We start from the raw sequence: 23,498 nt of genomic DNA on the forward strand, positions 1-23,498 counted from the left end.
AAGTTCACAGAAAGATGTATTCTTTTTTTTTGTAAATTGCTAAAAAAATAACGTAAATTATTCCTGTAATTTTGTAAATTATCTTTCTAAGAAATATGCGATATCGAGCGTCAAGATTAACTTTATTTTGTACATTTAAGAATAATTGTTCACTGTAGGATAAGACCTGAAATAATTTTCGAGTAGAGATATCCGTCAGCACAGACATGTAGTCCGTCAGATTATTTAATAATTTTATATACTAAATTGCCGTGTTGTAAAAATTAATCGAATGTAATCGCCTTTTTCGTAACATGTATTTGTGAAGGTTTCTTATCATTGAAAGTATTTAAATGTTGAACCTGCTACGATTCTTCATTAGATCGTGACGATGAAATAAAAATTTAGATTATTTAATGCGCACAAAAAGATTATTTAATACATAAAAGAATGCCATAAAAAAGCATCGAAGTTTAGATATTTAGATAAATAAAAGATAGTTTACAATACAACTTTTACATCTATGAATAAAGAAGAAGACCGAAGTTTATATTTAACTTTTGAAACGAAAGAGAACTTCATCTCCTACAACTTAATAATATTGATGTAATTAAACAAAAGATCCGATTAAGTAGCGTTAAGATGGTGAAGCATAAACTTCATTAAAAAAAGAAACGCGAAGGGTGAAGTTGCTATCGTATTTTATAATATCATGAAATATCGAACGTAACTCGATGCTACCACCCAACCAGGTCTTTATTGGTGTTCTGTCGCGTCTTACCTAATTGATTTTTACGATCTCCATCCGTTCCTTGAATATAAAACGATCTTTCGAAACGCAGACAGCGTCACAATTTCCATCTTGGCTAAATATAAATCGCAACTTTATTTATTCTTGGCAACGAATCGACTCTTGCCACCATCGAGCCCTCTTATTATATTTTCAAGATGTGTCGATGAATATTCAAATGCACCGGTAAATTGTTATCTTCTTTCCTTCGATCTTGTTTTCACGGTAAAAAAAAAGAAAGAAAAGAAGAAAGAAAAAAGTATAAAAACGAGTTTAATAAGAGCAGAATGTGTCAGTTATTTATTGTCGATAAATTCCAAAGTAGGCTTCTTATACAGGAAAATGAAATATTCATAAGCATCACTTTTTCAACACGTAATAAATTGCCGAAGAAATCGTTTCTTGTTGGTGAATTGACTCATCATATTCCTTGCAGTGTGGCATACACAGTATAAGTCACGTAATTGAAACGAGCTGTATGTTTAGTTTGATCACAGAGAAAAACACAAAGTTTGTCTTCCTGTAATAAATAGCGATGTACCGACAGTTCAATAACACTTTATGTACGGAATTATTATACGCATGAAGCTCTATTGATGTAAGTAGATTCAACGAGAAACTGATTGATTTTTGCCAATGAAAGATACGAATTTTATAATTATCTTAAAGTTTAATATCGTTAAATACCGTGAAGCGATACAGATATTCGACGATGTCGTTTAAGGGCGTAGAAATTGGTATAATTAGCGGTGGTTTAATCGTTTGCAGTTGTACGTTGCTTCAATGGAGATGCAACTTTATATTCTAAGAAAAGTTATATTACACAGACTGTTACATGATAAAGACTGAATATTTTAAATCGTATGCAGAAAAATAAAGGATAGTATAGGTTCTATGGCATTTTAATTATTTCAAACTTATAAAAAAAAAATCTCTTAATATCAGTGATTAATCTCGTCGTGATAAAAATGCAAAATAAAAAGACACAATTTGTAAAAATTTGTGTATCCCATAATCATTAAACGAGATAGACGTCTCATTAAACATTTAATCTTTGAGCATGTTGCTGTAACGTTCCTGTATAAGAAACGTTGGAAAAACGAACCACGTTGTAGATACATTATAGCAAAGTCATGGGAAGATGAATGTCGCTACATCATTCAACTTTTTTCTTCGCCATTTCCTTCTCACCTCAATCAAATAAGAAATGCAACCCCGTGACTCATCTCATTCCAGGTAAAACATTCGGTAAAAATATTACTCTATCAGATACCTTATCTTGTATTCAATTATCTTAAGTTGTATCTGATGAAAAAGCGAATAAATATATTTATTATATTAGTGTTGGTCATTCCTTTCCTTTTTTTTTCTTAGTAGCATTTCTGTTTTACAATAATAATATGTTAGATACTATGTTCAATAGCATGTTATAAACCTTATTTTGTATTCAATTATATTAAGTTGCATCTGATGAAAAAGCGAATAAATATATTTATTATATTAGTGTTGGTCATTCCTTTCCTTTTTTTTTCTTAGTAGCATTTCTGTTTTACAATAATAATATGTTAGATACTATGTTCAATAGCATGTTATAAACCTTATTTTGTATTCAATTATCTTAAGTTGCATCTGATGAAAAACGAATAAATATATTTATTATATTAGTGTTGGTCATTCCTTTCCTTTTTTTTCTTAGTAGCATTTCTGTTTTACAATAATAATATGTTAGATACTATGTTCAATAGCATGTTATATTCGATATTAATCATTTTCTCAATGTAATATAGAAATTAATTATATTTTTATGTGAAAGGAGTACTTTTACAGAAGTTTATGGGTAGAATAGAATATTCGTATAAACTTACGAGTTCCAATAGTTTAATTTTTACAATTAACCGTAGGGATAATTTGAAAAGCATCAATCGATCTTTCGATAGTTATTTTCAAATAAGACGCAACTTTCTTTACTACTTTTTTTCAATACCTTTTATGATTCTCGAAATATCTTACAAGACAGAAAATTCTTCATTTTCTTTGAGGAACGACTTCATCCCTGTGACATCAAAGAATATGCAAATTTACGTTACAGATGGATTACTTGCACGCAAACATTCATAAATTCTTTTCTGTTTCTCTGAATTTTCGAGTTCCTTAACTTCCCGTGTAAGATGCCTCAATTTTATCAACTGCGCCTTTGACATTTAATATCGCGTTTAACAGCTTTCACAAACGCAGAAAGTTGGTGGAAAAGTGGAAACTTTGTGATCGTACATTATTTGGAGAAATTTAACGTTGCTGCGGTCCCCTGCCGATTTTTGATAATCCAATTTCTTTCTCGTTTCAGTGAGCCAAAAGATTTGTAACATAATACTTCCTAAAAAATGTTAACGCAAAATTAAAATACAAAATCATGCACATTAGAAACAATTCTTCCTCCAATACTAACAAATCCTCTAACAACAAAAGACGCTATTGAACGTCTAAGTGAAAATTGCCCAAAATGACCGACAAAATGCGACAGTGTTAAATATTACGCATTTCGATAACATTTTTCTGTTTGTTTTGATCATCGAATGATAAAGTAATAGAACTTTTGTGAAAGTGTAGAAAATCCCGAATCATTCAATAATCTTAGAGATATGCTATAAGCTGTAATATCTTTAAAGTGATAGACGTTTTACGTCGTATGTAGAAACGTAGGACTTAACTCGTGACAACTCTTATCTGATATAACGCCAAGTAGAAATTATTGCCTTTTCAAGTAGGATATTCATCTACAATTTGCGCTTTTCTTCAATTCCATACGCATCGCTGCTTGAATATTGAATATACATCAAACGAAAGTCGTGTGCGATCGAAGGAGATTTCTCTATGCAATCGCGTTCTAAATTGATTATCAGATAATATGATCGTGAATAAGGATATCTTGACAAGCAATTAAAGATCGAAATTTTTCAAGAACAATAAATAAATATCCATTTGTACTCGTTGATTTATTCTTTTATGGATTTCAACGAAACGTTCAAAACGATTTCAAACGATTGATCAACATTTCTATATAATAACATCGAATGTTTAAAACGTGCAACTTCAGCTACCATTTAATGATCGTAATGAATGGTCACAAATTCTGAAAATATAATGGAAAAATCAATCGCTAGTTAAAATCCAGATCTTCTATTTTCTACGATATCGAAATAGAAAATTGCGTATGAAAGTGCTTTTTACAGCAAATCGATTTGATGAAATAATTTTTACAAGAGCTATGAGTTCGAAGAACGAGCAAACGCGAACTCGTAGATTTTCGATTTTAAAAATATCACGCGACCGACCGAAACTTGGATCTTTCGTTTCTCATGACGTCGAAATAAAAAATAATTTTCGTCCAAGTAATAATTTCGTCGTGATAGGCGCAAAACAATCTCGTGAAATGACTTCTACAAGATCACGAAATAGCCGTTTGAAGCGAACAGACGTGAATTAAGATTAGCAGAAGCGAAAAAAGAAAAATGAACGATTCTCTGTACTTGGTTTAGGCAGATAACTGGTGAACGACTAATGGCGAACAATCGGAACATAAGGAGATAAAAGAAAGGTTGTTGACTCGGTCGGATCGGTGATGCATCGTCGATGGAATGTTTCTCGAGGTGAAAAAATAATGGCGTGGTCGTGGTGCGATAACCTAAGTTGCAGTTTATCGGTGTGTCGTGCAATTAGTTTTCGATCAACGGCCGATTAAATAACTGCATGGACAGCACGATTCAACGAACAATACCAATATTTTCACCGTGAACTTTTTTTCTTTGCGCGTCTACTATTCACAAGGAAGGGGAAATTGATACTTCGATACGAGGTTGGGTTACTGAACGAATTAAATGTTAAATCGTATAACGTGATATGTGAAAGTTTATCTTTGTTAAGATTTGTTTATGGATAATCTATAGCTGAATGTATCTTACGACTATAATACGAAATTTTCGAAATAAAATTCATAACCATGGTAGAAAAATAATAATGGATCATTGAAAGTTTATGCCTTTATTTAAATGAGCCTTTTTTTTTAGGGACAATCTATAGCTATAGCCTACAATTATACTTAAAATATGGCGTTTTGGGATTGTGAAACTGATAACTACAGCTGAAGAATAGAAATGGATCGGTGACAATTTATTGTAATTTTTCCTGATATCTTTTGTGGACAATTTATAGTTGGATATATCTTATAATTATTAAATATTTAATAAATCTTGGGAAGAAAATTAATAACTGTGGAATGGAGCAGTGAATCATTGAATAATTCATACGAATCCTACTTTTATTAAGCACGTTCCATTCATGCCATTCTTTTTTTTAGTATTTCTCGCTATCACTTCGCAATTTCTTATGTGTTTTATCAGTTCCTTAATCCTTCAAGATTGTTAAGAGTGATAAGAGAGAGAGAGAGTATTAAGTGTTATATAAACATCGATAAGATCATAAGTATTACATTACTTTATGAACTTCATTTATCACGTTATAAAAATATAAATTCCTTGGGGTTAGTAATGATTCCAGTTATTATTGAGATAATAATCTGTCGAAAGTTGATATCTTGTATTGTGAGAGGCGAATATAAGGTTCATCAACTTATATAAAAATTGATCTTAATTAAAAGTTCCTAACGAAATCGTAGTAAAAGATCTAGATACGTTATCAAAAAATTCTGCGGAAATATTTAAGTTAGATTAACTAATCAGATTTATTTCTAAATTTTCTAACTTTTAAATTTTTACATCTCCAAATACAATTGGAAGTCTAGAGGTCAGAAAATCATATTTTTTGTAATACGTGAAAACTAAAGTTTGTAATAGTTTTTTATTTACAATTTGATAATTTTCATCACACAAAATAAAGATGTATCGCAAAAAGGAAAAAAATCCATCGGTTTCCTTTTAATATATTTATATACATTTACAGCCGTATCAGTTTAATGGAATCTATAAGGCACAATCTATTTGTAGCGAAGTATTCCAACCTTTCATTGAAGATGTAATTGATTTATGTCTCATGAATTCTCTGTTGCTTCATCTATTCCCATCGAACCGTAAAAATAATGTTAGCATGCAACTTTCTAAAATATTTTCTAGACACGCTGTGCATTATATCTTTGCTAGTCGTGACTGTCAACAGTTGCAAAATTTAAACAATACCTTTACTTTAAAATCCTCGTAACAATCCCTTGAGGCGTCCCTCATAAATCTCCTCCACCTCCGCCGTTTTCAAGAATGCCCTATGCAAACTTGCGTTCAATAAAATCTCTACTCTCAAACCATATTTCACGATGTTCTTCCCCCTGCTAATTAATTTTATTTTTATTCTAACAAATTGCTGCGTTCGTGAAAAATTATATCCGAAAACCAATCATTAATTTCAACGTAAATCCAATCGATTTTACACATACGAAATCAAATAATTGCGCTTTTGAAAGTTTCACCAAATATAAATCGGTGTCTGTTAAAAATTGCTACGATTTGCTTAAAATCGAATCACCTTTCACTGATACTCCACATTTTTTTAGTCAAATATATCATTCAAATTTAATGTAACTTAAACCTAAGATCTGAATAAAAATTTCTTAAACGTGTGACATATTTCTAATAATATATAGTTGCATAAGAAATGAAAGAATTTAATTCTACAGAAAGATCGTAATTTAAAATATTAGTTTTTAAAATTACTAATTCAACTAGGAATTTCTTTTATTTGAACGACAGAATTTCGCTTATAAAAATATCTCGTAAAATCTCCTTTACACGCAACGATCCCGTTTATTTGTCCTACCACGTAAAGGAGTATTCTACTGGAAACATGTCATCGTGAAAGATGAAAGAGGAAACGCCAAAGAAGTTTGCAGGCTTGCAGGGAAGCGTAGAACGGTGAAGTAAGAGTAGTAAATATTTTCTCGGCCGAGTAGCCCACGCGTAAATATATATCGTCGCCCCACACGTAATTTGTTGCTAATCAATTAGAGCCAGGATCTCGGCGTTGATTGGCCGGCCTTCTTGTAGCAGTGAAGGCGATAAATCTGTCACGATGAATTGCGAGGCTGCCCTAACTCGTGGGTCAAGTAGTCACGATTTAGACTGTGTCGGTGTATAATCGGACAAAAATAATAGGCCGCTTTTACAATAGGGGCACAATAGAATTCGTTCTCTGGACGACGACCGTAGTTGCGTGACGTTGAATCGCGTCCCGTCAACGCACGTGTGTCTAAATAGATACGAATTGATTCGATACAGGTAATCCACGATCCATTACTTCCTAGTTTCTGATTGATTTCAAAGCAAGAGATTGGAATTCATATATTTATGTTAATGCTTGTATGGTTTCAGCAGTTTACGTATCAGAATATTTGAAGCGAGGGTAAAAAATATCAACTTGCAGAAGCAAATTATCTGTTGCTTTGTTATTTATTAGTATATTATCGATAACAATTATCTGTTATTATTTTACAAATAATAATATCAGCAAGTAAATAAGTATTTATTTCATCATTCGTATATTTCAATTTTTTTTGGAATGTAATATATATAGTATAAGTCTAATAATACAACAATAGTCCATGCAATATGCAAGAAAAAAAACCGTAATACTATTTGGATAGTCGAATCATCCTCCTTAACATGCAAATAATAACATACTTTTTTTTTATCCCCTTTATTAAATGTTCTTAATTGTCGAGTACAATTAATTACATTTTTTTAACAGACTAAAAAGAATCATGCGGATTCCGATATAATTATCAGCAGTCGCTGGAATTTTCTATTGCTGTTGTATACGCGTATATTTGTAATTTGTTAATGTGTGAGCATGAGTACACCGGAGGAGTGTAACAATAATACACAGGAAAAACAATTTTGTTTCGTGTTAAAGCTGAATTAATTGTTTTCAAAGAGTCTTCTATTTCAGATAACTATCTCAAATAAGATAACCAATTATTTGATTTCCTAATGTCGTATTTAATATATATTTCAGTCGTAAATAATACAGTTGCGTTCTATAACGTAATAGTATTTGCTCTGAGAATGGTTTTAAATTACCTCCGCATTACGTGTTTGACCTGATAGGCGTATTCACTGTGAGAAAATCTGTATTCCTGATGCAAGCAATGTTGATATACTACAATAGAATGAGAAACTATTCGAGAGACTATTTTAGGAAACATTTAATCGAATCTAAAATACCAAGTAAAACAAACAATCGTTTCACTTGATATTGGAGCAATGAAATAATTATCTGCTTATGAAGGGGAATTATTTGCTTATTCAAATAATCCTAAAAAATATTGATTAATTGAAGATAATAAATAATTTACAAGAATTTCCTTTTACTATCTCGACGGTAACATTTATTTGCAGAGGGCAGAAACCATTAACGACCAATACCGTGAAGCAAATATCTTAAATTAGCAAATATCGCTTCTCTTATAACAGCAATTCTTAAGGAGTATATATTTAGTCAGCATTATAAGCTCAGTAATACAGATGGTTTAAGATTTTACACAAGACTCTACATATGTTGAGAGTTTTATGATTGGTTTAATTGACTGTGAATTAACAAGAACGAACATAATGAATCCTTCTTCTTGTCTATCTTCTCGTTATCTATGTTGTAAAGGAAATTGATATCTGGAATCGTATCTTCTTGAATGAGTACGCTAACAAGAGATTTTATTTCCAAAATTCACCGTAATTTTCTCTCTTTCTTCTTGTAAGTAAATTTTTAGAAAAATGGAACAAGTGGCAAAGTATTTATTTCTAATAGAGAAATTTCTATAATTATAAATGCTTGAATACTAATACTAAAATATAAGGAATATATCTTAATATACAATATAAATATTGTAACAACAGTGTTAAAATATCGAATTTGGAAAATCCGTAACAGAATCTTATCTTATAAATTAGAATTATATCTTATCTTATAAAAAAGAATTATATCTTATAAATATTATGTATCGTTTTGTTATATTTTATAAATTTTTTTTTAGGCGTACTTGTATTATTTTTTTATTCAGCGCCGCAAATAGAGGAAAGATTTATGAAAATTTTTCTATTGGATTAACGCACAACTTCAGATTTAAGATCTTTTAATCTATAGAATAGGAAGCAAAATGGAGGTAAACATAACGATCTCGTGTAAATATATCTCTTTCCGTAATTATCAAGACATTGCAGTTGAAACATTCCGTGTAAACTTTATTTATCGTTATACTACGTTCCATCATAGTTTTTCTTAAGATATCTCAAAGGTTGACAATGTAATGTATTAATGTCAGGGATTAACAACAGGAAGTTTCCACATTAATACCACACGAAACATGCGAAGTGATATCTATCTTGTTGAAAGGAATTCTATATTTTTGCCAGATAACAGATTAATTTTAGCATTAGGTATATTAAATAGATCAAATGTGAATCAAGTGTGATGATTAAAGACATGTTTATTTGAATAGAACGATTTTTGGATAACAGAATATTCATTTTATCTTGCACTATTTTATATTTTGTAAAGAATAATGTTATCAACAATAACGAAAAGTAGGATATAATATAAATATAATATCGTTTCAATTAGTTAGAAGTCTCATACTTTCTTTCATTGTAGATCGTATTAATTTTTCAATGTATTAAGTTACAGCGGATCGCACTTCTGTTTTTTAGATTTTCATGTAGAATATATACAGGGTGGTTGGTAACTGGTGGTACAAGCGGAAAGGGGGTGATTCTACGCGAAAAAAGAAGTCGAAAATATAGTATAAAAATTTTTCGTTTGAGGCTTTGTTTTCGAGAAAATCGACTTTGAATTTTCGCTCGGTACGCGTGCACTTTATCACGTCTCGTTATAACGGATCTCACTGTAGATCGTTGTCTCGATGGAAAAATTAAAAAAAAAAATAAAAAAGAAATTTTTATTCTATATTTTCGACTTCTTTTTTCGCGTAGAATCACCCCCTTTCCGTTTGTACCACCAGTTACCAACCACCCTGTATATTGCTTGAGCAATTCGTATCGTACCATCTTCTCTATGCTGTTTTTCGATATAAGGTGTTAACAGACGTGTCTATATGTCAATAGACACGATAATGCCAACTTCATATTCACGTAATGAAGGAAATGTGCTTAACACTAGAATATTTGAATAGTACAGTACACTCGACTAATACACTGTTCAAATAACAGAAGCTTTACTTTACTTGCTTCTTCCAATATTGTCTATATATATCTTACTATCTTTACTTACAACACCAATCGATTTTTTTTTTGAAAAATGAAAAATCGACATTTACCTTAAAAAATACACGAATTATATTCTTTCCATTACATTAATTTTACTAAGAATCTGCACCATGAATCTTAATAGTACTCTCTTAAAGTATCCATAATCCTCTAAAATACGATCATTCGTATTTCAAGATTAGAATTTTCTATAACAATTTTTTATGATTTCTATTAACACGGTACGTTAATTGTATCATATTAACACAGTAGTTTACAAATTCTTATTAACGTAGCAAAGTTTCGTGACTTTATTACACTTCTCACATTTTATATACTATTTCTTATTATTTAGTAAATGATTTCTACGGATTTCGTCAGTAGAAAAAAAATGGATGGAGAAAAGTACCGGAATGACTGTGCAGCAACCTCGATCGACATCAAAGTAACAGTTCAAGTATGTTAGTTATTGATAATCATTCTTTACGACCTTGTCCTGCGCTCCTAGTAAAAATTGAAACTATTATTATTTAGTAGAATGATTGCGTTCCTATCAGTTTATGGTCTATTCGTTTGTAATGATGTAAAACTGATTAATAGCGTAACACACGTGTCAGACGATAAACCGGGATCAATAGAATGTTTTGTTTTAATAAGTTTAATGAGAATCATTCTGCGTTACTACCATGTTATGCAGTTTTCTTGAGGAACATGTAAGAAGCTACTCATTTCGTTCTTAATCTATTTGCCGTTCTTAAACCGTTTCTTGTTGCAATTGATATACTAGCAGATTATGGGTGCACGTTTTACAAAATGAATTTAACGTGAAAAAAGTAGAATATTTCTTATTATATGTATCTGTAATGTATTTTATAAATGGTAACATATTTTAAAAAATATATTTTATAAACTAAACATTGAAAAAACAATTTAGATTGTATTCATTGTCTGTTGATATTATTGTGATAAACAAATATATTTTTGGTTTTCCATTTGATAAATACAGAGATAATACGATCTTTGATTATAAAATTTAATTTTAATTGAAAAGTTACAGTTATGAAATAATAGAATTTTGTATATTCCATTAAAGATTGTAGAATTTACAATAGAAGTAAAAAATGTTCTAACGAATTTAGATATTAATGTAAATAAAAAGGAAGTTTAACTTTTTTTTGGAAGTTGGAACAGTTGGAATTAATTAATAAAATTTTCAACATTCCATTAAGAAACTTCAAACCTGAATTGGAAATAGGAACATAACGTATAAATTTAGAAATTTCTATTTCCAAAGACCGATAGCAATATAGAATTCACAATAGAATGTTAAATATTCATTTAATAGAGTTCGATTCTCCTAAGCATTAATCTAATAAAGCCGAAACATAAATTTAGACATTTCCGTCAAAGCGACAAAGACAAAACCCGCAATATTATTCAACAATCCAGAGTCGAAAATAGAATTGTAAATACTTTAACTCTAAAAATAAACGTAGACCCACGCAATCTGCAAATGGAACGTTGCTTTCTAACCACCTTGCGTGCACAGCCACGAGCGTATCTACTGCACAAGCGTCTCAGGAGATCAACGAAATTTTATACGAATCCGTTCGATCGAATCGAAGTTTTCCCTTCGACGCTCTGGGAATAGAAAACGACGAATAGATATCGAATTACAACATCGTTCGTCGTCTACCAATCTTAATTATTTGCTAATCACGCGGAGCTGTCGATAAATTCTACTACGAGGAATGTGTCCAACGTCTCGTTTTTACATCTCATCGTCTCCTTCCTCCCAGGTGCAATGTTCTCGGATCGCGTGGGCACGTACACGCGTGCAACGAATCCTACGCATGTTTAAATGAACGGTTGGCTGGGCTGTTCACAGGAAACCGACGATTACCAACGCGTGTTCCTGTAACGGATCGTTGAAAATCGCTTCCGAATCGATCACCGAAGATGCCGCCTTTGACCGTCGAATATTCATCAATCGTGACAGCGCACGGCTCCGACCAGTGTCGGTTCGTGATAGTGATTTAAGAACACGTTGTTGAGGAATATCTATCGTAGCAAAGGGCTGCTTCCTAGGAAAATAAGGTTCTATAACAGCGATGCTTCGTGATGATGATTTAAACGCACTGCGGTGAAAAATGTCGTTCAGAAAAGAGTTTGCTGTTAGAAAAATGATATTTGATATTAGGATTGATTAGTGGAAAGAAATTAAGAGCGAGTGATTGTTTTATATCAATGTAGATTTGTGGTAATGATTTTGAGAAGGAATATTGTTTAGGAGAGAAATTTGGTTTTAGAAACGTGATTTTTAATATGAATGTGGACTGCTCGTAATGATCCAGTGAAAAATATGGTTTAAAGAAAGAGATTTGTGTTTATAAAAATTGAATTTATTGATTTCTCTTGTCGGTATGCGATAATGATTTCAGAAGAAATATCGTTTGCATAAAAAGTTTGGTCTTTGGAAGGATAATTGTTGATGTTGTGACGATAATTCAACGAAAAATATTTTGGAAAGAAGTTGTTAGGTTTTAGAAAAATGATATCTGATATTAACGTCAGTTTCTAATAATAGTTTAAGCAGAAAGAAGCTGTCTTTGAAGAAATAACTCTTTATAACAGCGACAGTTAGTGATAATTCTCGTTGAAGAATAGATCCACTTTCATCAAGTAGGTTGATTCTCTGGAGAAGTAACTCACGTAAGTGTCGTTTAGTCATAAGAAATAAGAACACCTAGTGTTAGAGAATAACATTTTTTAAAGGAAGTTGTTGTTCGGAAAAATATTTTATTATGTTAGTGGCGCCGTTTCAAGAACACCGTTATTGCAGAACATCTCATCTATAACAGAAGATCATTGATCAGAGATATCATTAATTCGAAATTGAAGCTGCAAATATCGCCAGAAAACCTGCTTCCCATGAAAATGAAATATGTAGTGAGTATAAATTTCTCTTTTAGTGCAAACGTAAATTTCGGAAGTAGCTTCAACGAGATAAAACAAATTTAAAGTCTTTTCACTTTTCACATGTACTTTAACCGAACGTGTAATTTAATTTTGGCATTAATGCTTTGCTATAAAATCATACTGGAAGCCTTTTGATTTCATGATTGACGCAAACGTAAAGCGTTTCAAACGGCACAGATGTGTTTTAAAGCTGAAAGTGACTATCATCGGCAACTAAAATAGATTTGCATCTTCCGTGCTTGTACGACTCAGTTCGGTATTGTAGTTGTTATATCACACAATGAGAAGAGGCGTCTTGGAACATCGCAGTGTTTCGAACGGTGCGAGTGTACTTTAAAGTTCAAAGGTACTAGAGCATACCGTTGTAGCTATTTCTTCTTTTTTTTTTTTGTACAAAGAAGCGACATTGTCATACCAATTGCGATTTTATTAGATACTATGTGGGACGTGAACGTAACTTGTTTCAATTTGCATTGCTATATTGTACGGAGGATTCAAGGATTTAATATACAAAGCTTTGAGTAAGAATGAATTGCAGAATATATCAATGTTATTTGATCAGCTACATATTTTTAAGACAAATATTAAAATTTTATTTTAAATCGAGAAAGATATTATTTTCATACGATCCTATGCTTTTTATACATCGCAAGTATTTTTTTTTTATCGTAATATCCTTTTACTATAATCTATATAGAAATTCTCTCTTCTCTTTCTCTTTCTTCTAAATACTTTCTATCGATTATTTTCTCTAGCTTTTAAATTCGTTTCCTAGATTCCATAGAGAATGAAATATAGAAGCTTGAATTTCTTTACAAGCTATGCTCTATTCTTTCGATCTTTATAGCAGATCTAAAATCGCACAAGAAACGAGCGAATTTCTCTTGTTCTCGATTTCAAGTTCAAACAAATCTCAGAACACTTCATTGGGTACTGGTACGCTAATGCACCAAGTAGCAGTCGTTACTGGATTCTTCGGTTGAATTGGAGTCATTATCGTACTCGTACACAGAAACACAATTATTGCCGGCTATATTTGGTATAGAATAGCAAGCAACGCCGGTGGAATATTAAATTTTAAAAACAGAATCCCTAGTATCATGTATGGGGAAGTTATTGCGGGTAATTGATCGTACCGTTATTGAACATCACACGAGCAAAAATACGGGGAAAAAATTTGGCATTCGAATATTCAAATCGCCGTGCGAAGGCATTGCTTCTTCATCACTATAATTTACACCGTACCTTAACGCAAATTCAGGATCCCGCCGGTTCCGTTCATCTTTCGAATTGCTCAATTATTGCCAAGAACGCTCGACCTCGGTTACTTTATGATACTCTGAATTAATTTTAAAACCATAAATTTATGAATATAAATAATCAGGATCTTATAACGAAATTCAGTTCCAATAACGACACTTTATTTTTATAGAACCGTGAATAATTGTTCTCGTAGGTTAATTAATTCTTTTTTAAGAATTATAAATTCGTATAGAAATCAAAATTAGAATGTTGTAGAAATTTCTAGAATTTATTCATTCTTAAGGATCGGTCGTAGTATTGATGCTACTAATTGTTAACTTGTTTTCAGTTTACTCATAAAATACGTATTATAATTTACTTTCGTCATAGCAAGACTTCCTACAAATTCTATTTTCTCATATTATTATATCATATATCATTATATCATAACGTAAATGCAAATAAAATAACTAAAATACACATAACGTTTCACGATCGCTACGAAAAGAATCATCATCGATTCCCTTTGTTCTATACAAATATACAATCGAATATTTTAATATCTTACCAAATTATCTTATTATGCAAACAAAATTCAAATCACAGTCTCTACGCATCTCTCTCAATTCTCATTTTCCCCAAAACGTTCCTAACATCTTACTATATCGTTACATTATCCTGTTATACATCTCGTACCACACGAACAAACTTCATCCTTCCGCTCCGAATCGTACATTCAACTCACGATACCTCTTCCAACTCTCATTCCCTCGAAACGCTCTCAATACCAACAAAATTGAACTCCCACCATACTATCAAGAAACTATCGGTACACCTATCACGCGCAATGTTCCTAGCTTTCCTCAGACCTATAACGTAACATAAAACAATCGAAAAGGACGGAACATCGTGCGATAAGAATCGTCGTAAGTGGCTCGGAAACAACCGTGGCAGATGCAAAAGGAGCTACAAACGACCTAAAACTCGGCAAGAGGCAGGCGCCCTTCGCATTCCACGCACTCGTGTCGTGCATTCGCGACTGAATCGCGCGTAATCATCTCTCGATCGCGGCGAGTCACCATCGCGGGTGAAGGAAAAATCGTCGTATCGGGAATACGTATGTTTTTTCTCTGCATGCACGACGCTCGCAGCCGGCTATGCAGCGCGCGTGTGTTCCACACAGCGGTGGGTCGTCGTCTATCGGAAGTCTAGGCGTGCGTGATAGATAATCGTTATGTAAGAAGAGGCTCGGAGGCTGTTGGCCTCCAGACTCTTTGACGTTGAACCACGTCGCTCGGGCACGGGGAACGCCCTGGCGTTGGACGCGGCCGCGGGCCACTCGGCGAACTTCTTTCTGTATTTATGGTCCAGATAAAGAAAGTTTACGATTCAGATAGGATCGAAGTTGTCGGCGGGGCGAGGTGGTAACCTGAACTACGAGAGAGATAGAAGACTTTGCATGCCGCAGGCGTAACGTGCCTTCTTGTTCCCTTTTCTACGCATAATAATAGAGCGAGTGCCTTCTTCCTAGTCGTGTAGCACATCCGACACGACCGTCCGGCTGCGTAATTATTTCGGAACGACACGCGATTTGCAAGGATTTTAGCGCGACTGCTTCCCTAGGTGGTCCTGACCGATCGACGCTTCATTTATTGGCCGTGCCTTTTCATTCTTATGCCTTTTAATCCTATTGGATAGAAAGTGTTCGCTTTTGGGCACCTTCAGATTGTGATTCTTCAGGCATCGATATATTTTTTCGATATATTTTCCGATCGTCAAATAGGAGGAAAGGAAGGGAGGCGAATAATCGTAACCTTTTCTTCTCTAAGAATAATAATAGGAGAGTTTTCTTTGGTTGTAATTACTAGCTAGCTAGCCTCGTGCCACGTCATAAACTCATTAAGTCAATTTAGCTTTTAAAGCGTGACGTACTTTATGGCTGTTGCCAAAATATATGTAATTTATGGTTGTTAGTTATAATTCCCGCATCTTTGTATATTTAGCGTTTGTATCTCTTGACTGGATTCCAAGAGTATTATTTTTAGTGCAAGAAAATTGTTTATTTTTAGCCGTTCATTGTAGGTTCACTCGCTGAAAAAGAAAAAGCAGAAACCGAGAACTATGAAATTAAGTCTACGGTGATAGACACGTAATGCAAGATAATTCATAGTGTTGATCGAAAATTATTCTGACGATCGTGCTGATAATAATCGTGTGTAGTACGGCACTCGCCAGATCTGGCCAAAACCAGATTTATTAATTATATAAATATGATAAAATGAACCACGTTACGTAAATATCAAACTACTTTGTCACAAAGTAACACTAAATACACGTGCGTCCACATAGGAGAAGGTTTAGCATCATTTTTTTTTAAATCCAGGCACTATATGTATAAATTATGTAAATTCAAATGGCGTTGTTACATAATCCTATGCCTGACCAAGACTGTAAATGGTGATTGTTGTATTCCTTGTTTAAAGTTTAAAACAAAATGACTGAATAATACAACATTCCTACTTTTCCGCATCAATCTGTATCTTCGAAAAATACTAGAAATTATTATTTCTTTAAACTTGTTCTTGTAAATAGTTTCCACAGACACATTTCAAATATATGTGCAATATCGTTACAGTCAGAAATATAATTATTAATTATATAAATTGCTATGACACGAATCGACCGAACGAAAGACTATAAGCGTCAGATCGTATTATTTATTGCTCGCATATATATTAACTTTTACAGGACATGTTTCATTGCTATTTCCTTGCCGTTATTACGTAGTATAATCTAGTTAATAACATCGTTAATTTCTAGTACACGATCTCTTCGAAGCAACTCGCAAACGCAACGAAAGTTGCAACGCAATCCATGGAATCGTATTACGAGTTATCTAATTCGTTTATCGTTGCCATAATTGGTTTTCTTCTTTTCCTCGTCTTGTTATTATTATTTCTTTTTCTTTGTAATGCGTAGCATCGCGTGTTTCTCATTCGACCATACACGTCAATCATTCTCCTCGGATTAGTGTTGTCGCCTTGTCGCTGTTGATTGGCGCCAGAACGTCAGAGGTCAATCGTCAAACTCGACAGCTTGTTCCGACTTCTATCAGTCGTGTTTTATTTTCATAACGAAGAAACATTTTTCTAGATAAGATTGTAGACATTAACCAAGATATACTTAACTCTTCGCATTATTTTTCCATATTTCTTGCAATACTCTTGTCTTGCAATATTTTTCCGACTATTTATTTTCTCTCTACTTGACGTCTGTCGATCGAGTAATTTTCAAAGAAGTGGTTACTCGTTTTCGAAGATCATTTGGTAACGTTATAAAAATCCTGGAATATGAAATTAATTCGCGATCGTCCTTTCGGATCGTTGATAATGCAAACGTATCCGAGTTAAATCGTATCGCAGCGTTGAAAATGTAATAAATAAACGTACATCTATCTCTAAAAATGTTGGAATTGTGGGGTACGTGATGTAATGGGCATGTACGTGACTTCTCGTATAAAAATAAATTGGAATCCTGCGAGAACTTTTTCAACGAAGTTTCTCCTTGTATTTTTTTTTTTTTGTTTCTGGCTTTTTGCGTGAAAGATTTATGGGTTGAGGATCATTCGAGTGCGTACATACGCACTCGACTGAGAATTCATGCTCCGCAGTCTATAGGTTGCAAATGTTTGTAACCGTTACTTCTACTTGATCTCAATTTATAGCAAAGATCCTGGATAAGTAATATAATTATGGTTAGAATAGAATTGCACTTATAAAAGTACAAAAGATGTCAAAAATATAAAGAGAAGTATTCGATGGAAGCACATATCAAGGCCAAATGAAAGTTATTTTAATTCTTCTAAGTGACAAATAGTATGTATCCTTTACAGAATAATGGAGGAAAATTGGATAAATTATGAAATCCATTTTACTAGATTATTAGTTACAGATTTTACTAAAGAATTTATGAAATCCAACAACTTTAACCATTTTTTCACCGTTAATAAAATTTAACAATAGATTTACTTATAATCAATAAATAAATAATAATAACGTCCTTATATAAAGAATTAAATGACAAAATAATACATTATTTTCAACGTCTATGTCGTTTAATCTATTCATTCAAAAATAAAGTTGTTAAAATCTTTTCATTCCTCTCCGAGGACTTAACTTTTTAAGAAAACTTTTTAAGAAAACTTTTTAAGAAAAAATAGAGAAAATGAACGATCATTTGTTTCGCGAATTAGAAGAATCGATATCTTCAACGTCTCAAGCGTACTTGCATTTTCACATGCTGCAACAATATTCTGATATTTTAATAAAAAGAATCATCTCTATCGCGATTATATCGGCATCAGTAACTCGAAAGGTGTACTTATGAATTTCGCACGGTTTAAACACCGGATCACCGACCAGGCCAGATAGGCAGAACTGATCCCTTGCCAGCGATATATTTATCGCGTTCTAATTTTCACACGGCAAAGCTCGATATCTCAAATATTTTCTTTCCAACGATGCTAAAAACAAATTCTTATTTTCCTCGTTCGATATTCTTATGTATCTCCATAGCAGCTCGATTCGTTCTTTCCTAATGCTATCGAAACACATAAATCACTCTCGTTCTCTGGTCGTTCATTCGCCTGTTACAAAAAGGCAACGTTAGAGGAAGTTCAACCTTTACTTCGGTCAAATATCGATGAACCGGAGTATTGATGTATCGACGAGATTCGACCGGTGGACTCATGGTGGTCATCACGCTCCATTTCTTGACCAATTGCTTTCGATGATCGACTATGGCGAGCTCGGCGCCAAAAATAATTGCCAGACCTCTGCGATTGCAAGGCAGAAGGCGAAACGAGGGCGTTTCTTCCTCTTCATCTTCGTGTGTACGTTTCGCAGCTGCGTTGCTTTCCCGTGCACCATCTTCTTGTTTTTATTGTCTGGTTGTCGCGTACGAGTGCGTATGGAGCGGCGCAACAATAAGCTCGAGGGAAAGGTGAGACCGTAAAGATTATTTTCTTCACTTCGATATGGGTAAACCGTTTTCGAATATTCGTGTGTATATGTTCTTTCCCTTTTTCTTTTATCACTTTTCTTTCTGTTCTTTTGCTAAATGCAAACGACTAGGTTTCTTCACGATATGTATGGTTAAATGGATAACTCACGTTTAGTCATCGAAATTTACATGTTTCTGATCTGATATCATCGACTGCCCTGATTGGCGTTGCAAATGAGATGCAAATATCCATATAAATTTATATGTTTTCATTTATATCTTTTCTAGCATTTTCCTCAGAGAGAATATTACGATTATTAATATTGCAAACGTGCAATTGTACGTTTGGATTAAGTAGAGTGAATCTTCTGTTCAATTTTTCTACTAACAATTACATCATTTCGTTATTCATTATATATGATCATCGGCTATATCGTTACTATCGGTTAATAAATTCTTAAATGATATTTACTTATTTCGTTCTGAACGTTTCTACTTTATCGCATTTATTGCTGAAATATCTTACATTGAGAGATTCATTGTTGAATTCTAATGTAATTGCAAGAGGATTTCTGTGTCGTAAGAGCGTTTTGCGCGTCAAAATTTCAACGAGTAAATCGGGATGACGATCGTTCGCATTTACTCTGTTCGCTCTTTCTATTCACATTTTGGCTAAGAGCCAACCTTGTGATCTGTGCTCAAATTTCTCCACGATGTCATTAACGCGGGTTCATTTTTGTCATCTTGTTTACAAACAATGATGGTTTACTGCGAATAATTAGTTTCACGAATATTTCTATGATATTTATATGATATTTCTTGAGAGGAAAACATTTATTTGTTTATCTCATCTTTGTTATTACATTTTAAGGGCGTAGGATGAAACATATGGGACGTGTTTTATAAAACGCAGAGTAATTTTCTCCACTCGCTAATGACTCTTTGTTTTCATAACGTAAGCGATAAATATAGGCGGACAGCTGACTCGCATCGTCAATTCAAAAAAGTGTAACTTAATCACAGGGTTAACATCCACCGCGCCATTAACTGATTTCTTTTTAATAGTTAGCGCTCATCAAAGAATATTTCAAGTCTATAAATCACTTTATTCACACTGTCTTTTAATGCCGATCTTTTATTATTACCCTCTTTGCCGTATTATCAACCAATCGTTACTGTACGATAATAAAACATTATGAGGCATTATAAGTTTAGACTCGTTCAAAAGCCTCAATATTTTCCAATCGTCGTTTAAATCATTTAAATATCGAACGATCGGAATATAATACTTTGAGAGAACCGGATCCTAAATGTTCCATCGTAGAGAAACCGAATCGGCGAGTTACAATAGTTTTAGAAGAATTGAATTTTTATATCGCGTTTCAAGCATAGATTCAATCGAAATTCTTAATGTTTTTCATTATACGAACGATCGAAGGATAGAACAATTTCTAGAGGAGTAAGATCTTATACAGCATTCTATATAAAAAATTGGCAAATCTTTTAATAATTAATCATTCGAATGTCAAACGATTGAGGTCTTATAGCTGCAGTTATAGCAGCGAGTATAGCTATGTAAGCATAGACCTAAAACCCTACAATCCTTTTACGATTAATTAGAAGCTCGAACTTGCCGATTGAATTGCCTCTAAACGATTAAAAATGTATACATGTATGTATGTACATACATTCTTTCAATTAAAGATCTCTTAAACATTCCCCGGATTTTCCATCGTTTCAAGTTCAGACGTTCGAACTGACATATACTTCTTGCAGAACAAAAGCTTATTTAGTATTCTAAACGCAGATCTATCTTCAAGGATTAAAATATCAAAGTTTCTCAAAGATGCTCCATAGACAGTTCATAGTAAGGAAACTTCATAGTAGAATTTTCATTGTCTATAAATCTAGGAATTTAGAATATGCAAAACTCTAAAACGGTAATTCGAACATCCAAAGGTCGAACCACTTTTGAAAGAACGAAGACACGTCCGTTAAAATTCTTCGAATTTTCCATCGTTCAATGATCGATCGATGGAACCGATGGTATCTTCAAAATGATCTAAAGGAAGATCCATAAATCTGACTGATAGAATCTAACTGCGTATAAATAGAACAACGCGCTTTATTTTCATTCAAAGATGCTGCGACGCAGTATTACACGATGCACGATGCTCGATGGACGCAATTCGAAGCTATTACAATACAACAACGTTGTAATGGTAGTTGTAACTTTAACTGTAGCAGATCATACTATGATTGTGCTCATAATACGCAACCTCAAGAACTGTCACAAGCGTCGAAGGAGCCCTACGACCCAACGTTGCTTCTCCCTTTGCGTCGCTGTACGCGACGAAGAATCAACTAACCGATGAATTTTTTCTCGTCCTCGTCAATGTTGGTGTGAACGTTAATATGGACGTTAATATCCACGATAAACGAGACAGCCGTTCCCGCGTTTATTTTCGTGGGTGGATTGAATTGACCTTGACCGATTTTTTTATCGCTCATATCGTTGTATTTGGAAAGTTTCCTATGTTTTAAATGCTCTGGTCGCCTTTTTAGCGACGTAAAAAGGACACCGAGCACCCTATGAAATATATTAAGAATGAAATTTAAGTAACATTCTTCGTGACATTTTACGATAAATGCAGTGATGGAACAGTTACGTACTTTGTCATTTTAGTTACGTCCGTTTCAATTGAGAAAACTAATTTCTCTCAGTTTTTAGTAATTACTCGTTATATCATCGCTTAAATGTTAATGAGAAAGAAAATTCCCAACGATGATAAAATAATTATTAGGTCGTTCGAAAAGTTTCTTTCGTTCTATAAGGAAACCATGGATGCACAACATTTTCTGTTTTATATCATTTTATCGAATTACGAATGATCCATTTTGTTCTATCAAAATAAAGATCACAAAAGAAGACGTGTCTGTAAAAGAAAGACACTTTTCGGACAACCTAATATATTCTCACAAGCTAAGTTACATTTTCATAACTAAGCTCTTAACAGATTTATCGTGTGGATGTTAATAGAACTGCGTCGACGCGATATTATACTATCTGTAACTTCTATAACTTTGAATTTCATAATTTTTATAAATTTGAAAATAGCGCACTAATTTTCACAATAATCCACGAGAAATGCGTGTTCATTATTCTTATAGCAAAATAAGATTCTATCATGAAGTTTCATAGAATCTATACTTACGTATGTTTCATAAAAAAGGAAAGAATTTTAGCACGTTAATTATTTATTAGCATATAACATTGACAATGAAAAGACAATGGAAATTCGATCAACAGTGTTTCAAATCTTTGCACATCGGCGTATATCGTTCATCTGCAACATAACAGCTCGTATTTCTCTGTTCTAACTCTTTTATTCGTTATTTGTATTCGTTAAGTATTTGTTATTTTTAATAAATTCTTGTTTCAAGCATAAGACTTGGAATAATTTTTCTGAAATTTTCGTCACGAACGTAAGGCGCAAGGGATCATTAACACCATCGCGTAATTTTGTTTCTCAGGTTAGTCCGAAAGGGTTTTGTCGTGTATTATGCGGAAGACAAGATTTACGAGCCGATACGTGCAAATGCGAGATGAGAAAATTTATACACGGTGCTTAAGATTCGATCCGCCGACCGCGAATTGTATTCAAATGACGATCGTGAACCCACCGTGACCTCTCGCGTGATTACGAAACTACCTTTAAATTCACCTTTTCATAAGAACGCTGCTCCTCTAGTGCATAATTAATTTCTCTCTCGATCATGCCTCGCTTCATCACACAGGGAACTTGGGATAGTTCGTTTCGCCTGATAACTAACATGTATCGTGTCAATTAAGAAAAGCATTAAAGAGATAAATCTATTTACACGATGGGGAATTTTCTTTTCATGAAAAATCTGCATATTTATTTAACTTCCTACAACGCGACGTATGTGACTTGAGAGTTTCATAATATACTAACTACCGGCTATAAATATCAGGATACTTAGTGGGAAATTTTTAGAAATACATTCTATCTTGTTCAATGTTATACTGTTTATACTATGTCGCAGCATTTGGCATTTATGGTACAGTAGGTTTATATTATATGGCGTATGCGATGCAAACGAAATAATAAAACTTATACCAAGTTAGTAATTATTATACTTGCGGCGAATTTCCTGACAATTTTGTTATTACATAATTCGAAATCACTTGGATCGATATCAACGGCAACTTTCTTTAGTTGAATAGA

At 33.1% G+C, this 23,498-nt stretch overlaps 1 protein-coding gene across 2 annotated transcripts in view; it reads left to right on the forward strand.

Annotated features, from left to right (window-relative positions):
* Positions 1-23,498, forward strand: part of Gbs-76A (Glycogen binding subunit 76A) — a 153,717-nt gene that overhangs the window by 56,430 nt on the left and 73,789 nt on the right. The window lies entirely within an intron of this gene.

This window comes from Bombus vancouverensis, chromosome 1 (assembly GCF_051014615.1).
Source record: "Bombus vancouverensis nearcticus chromosome 1, iyBomVanc1_principal, whole genome shotgun sequence".
NCBI classification, from domain to species: domain Eukaryota; kingdom Metazoa; phylum Arthropoda; class Insecta; order Hymenoptera; family Apidae; genus Bombus; species Bombus vancouverensis.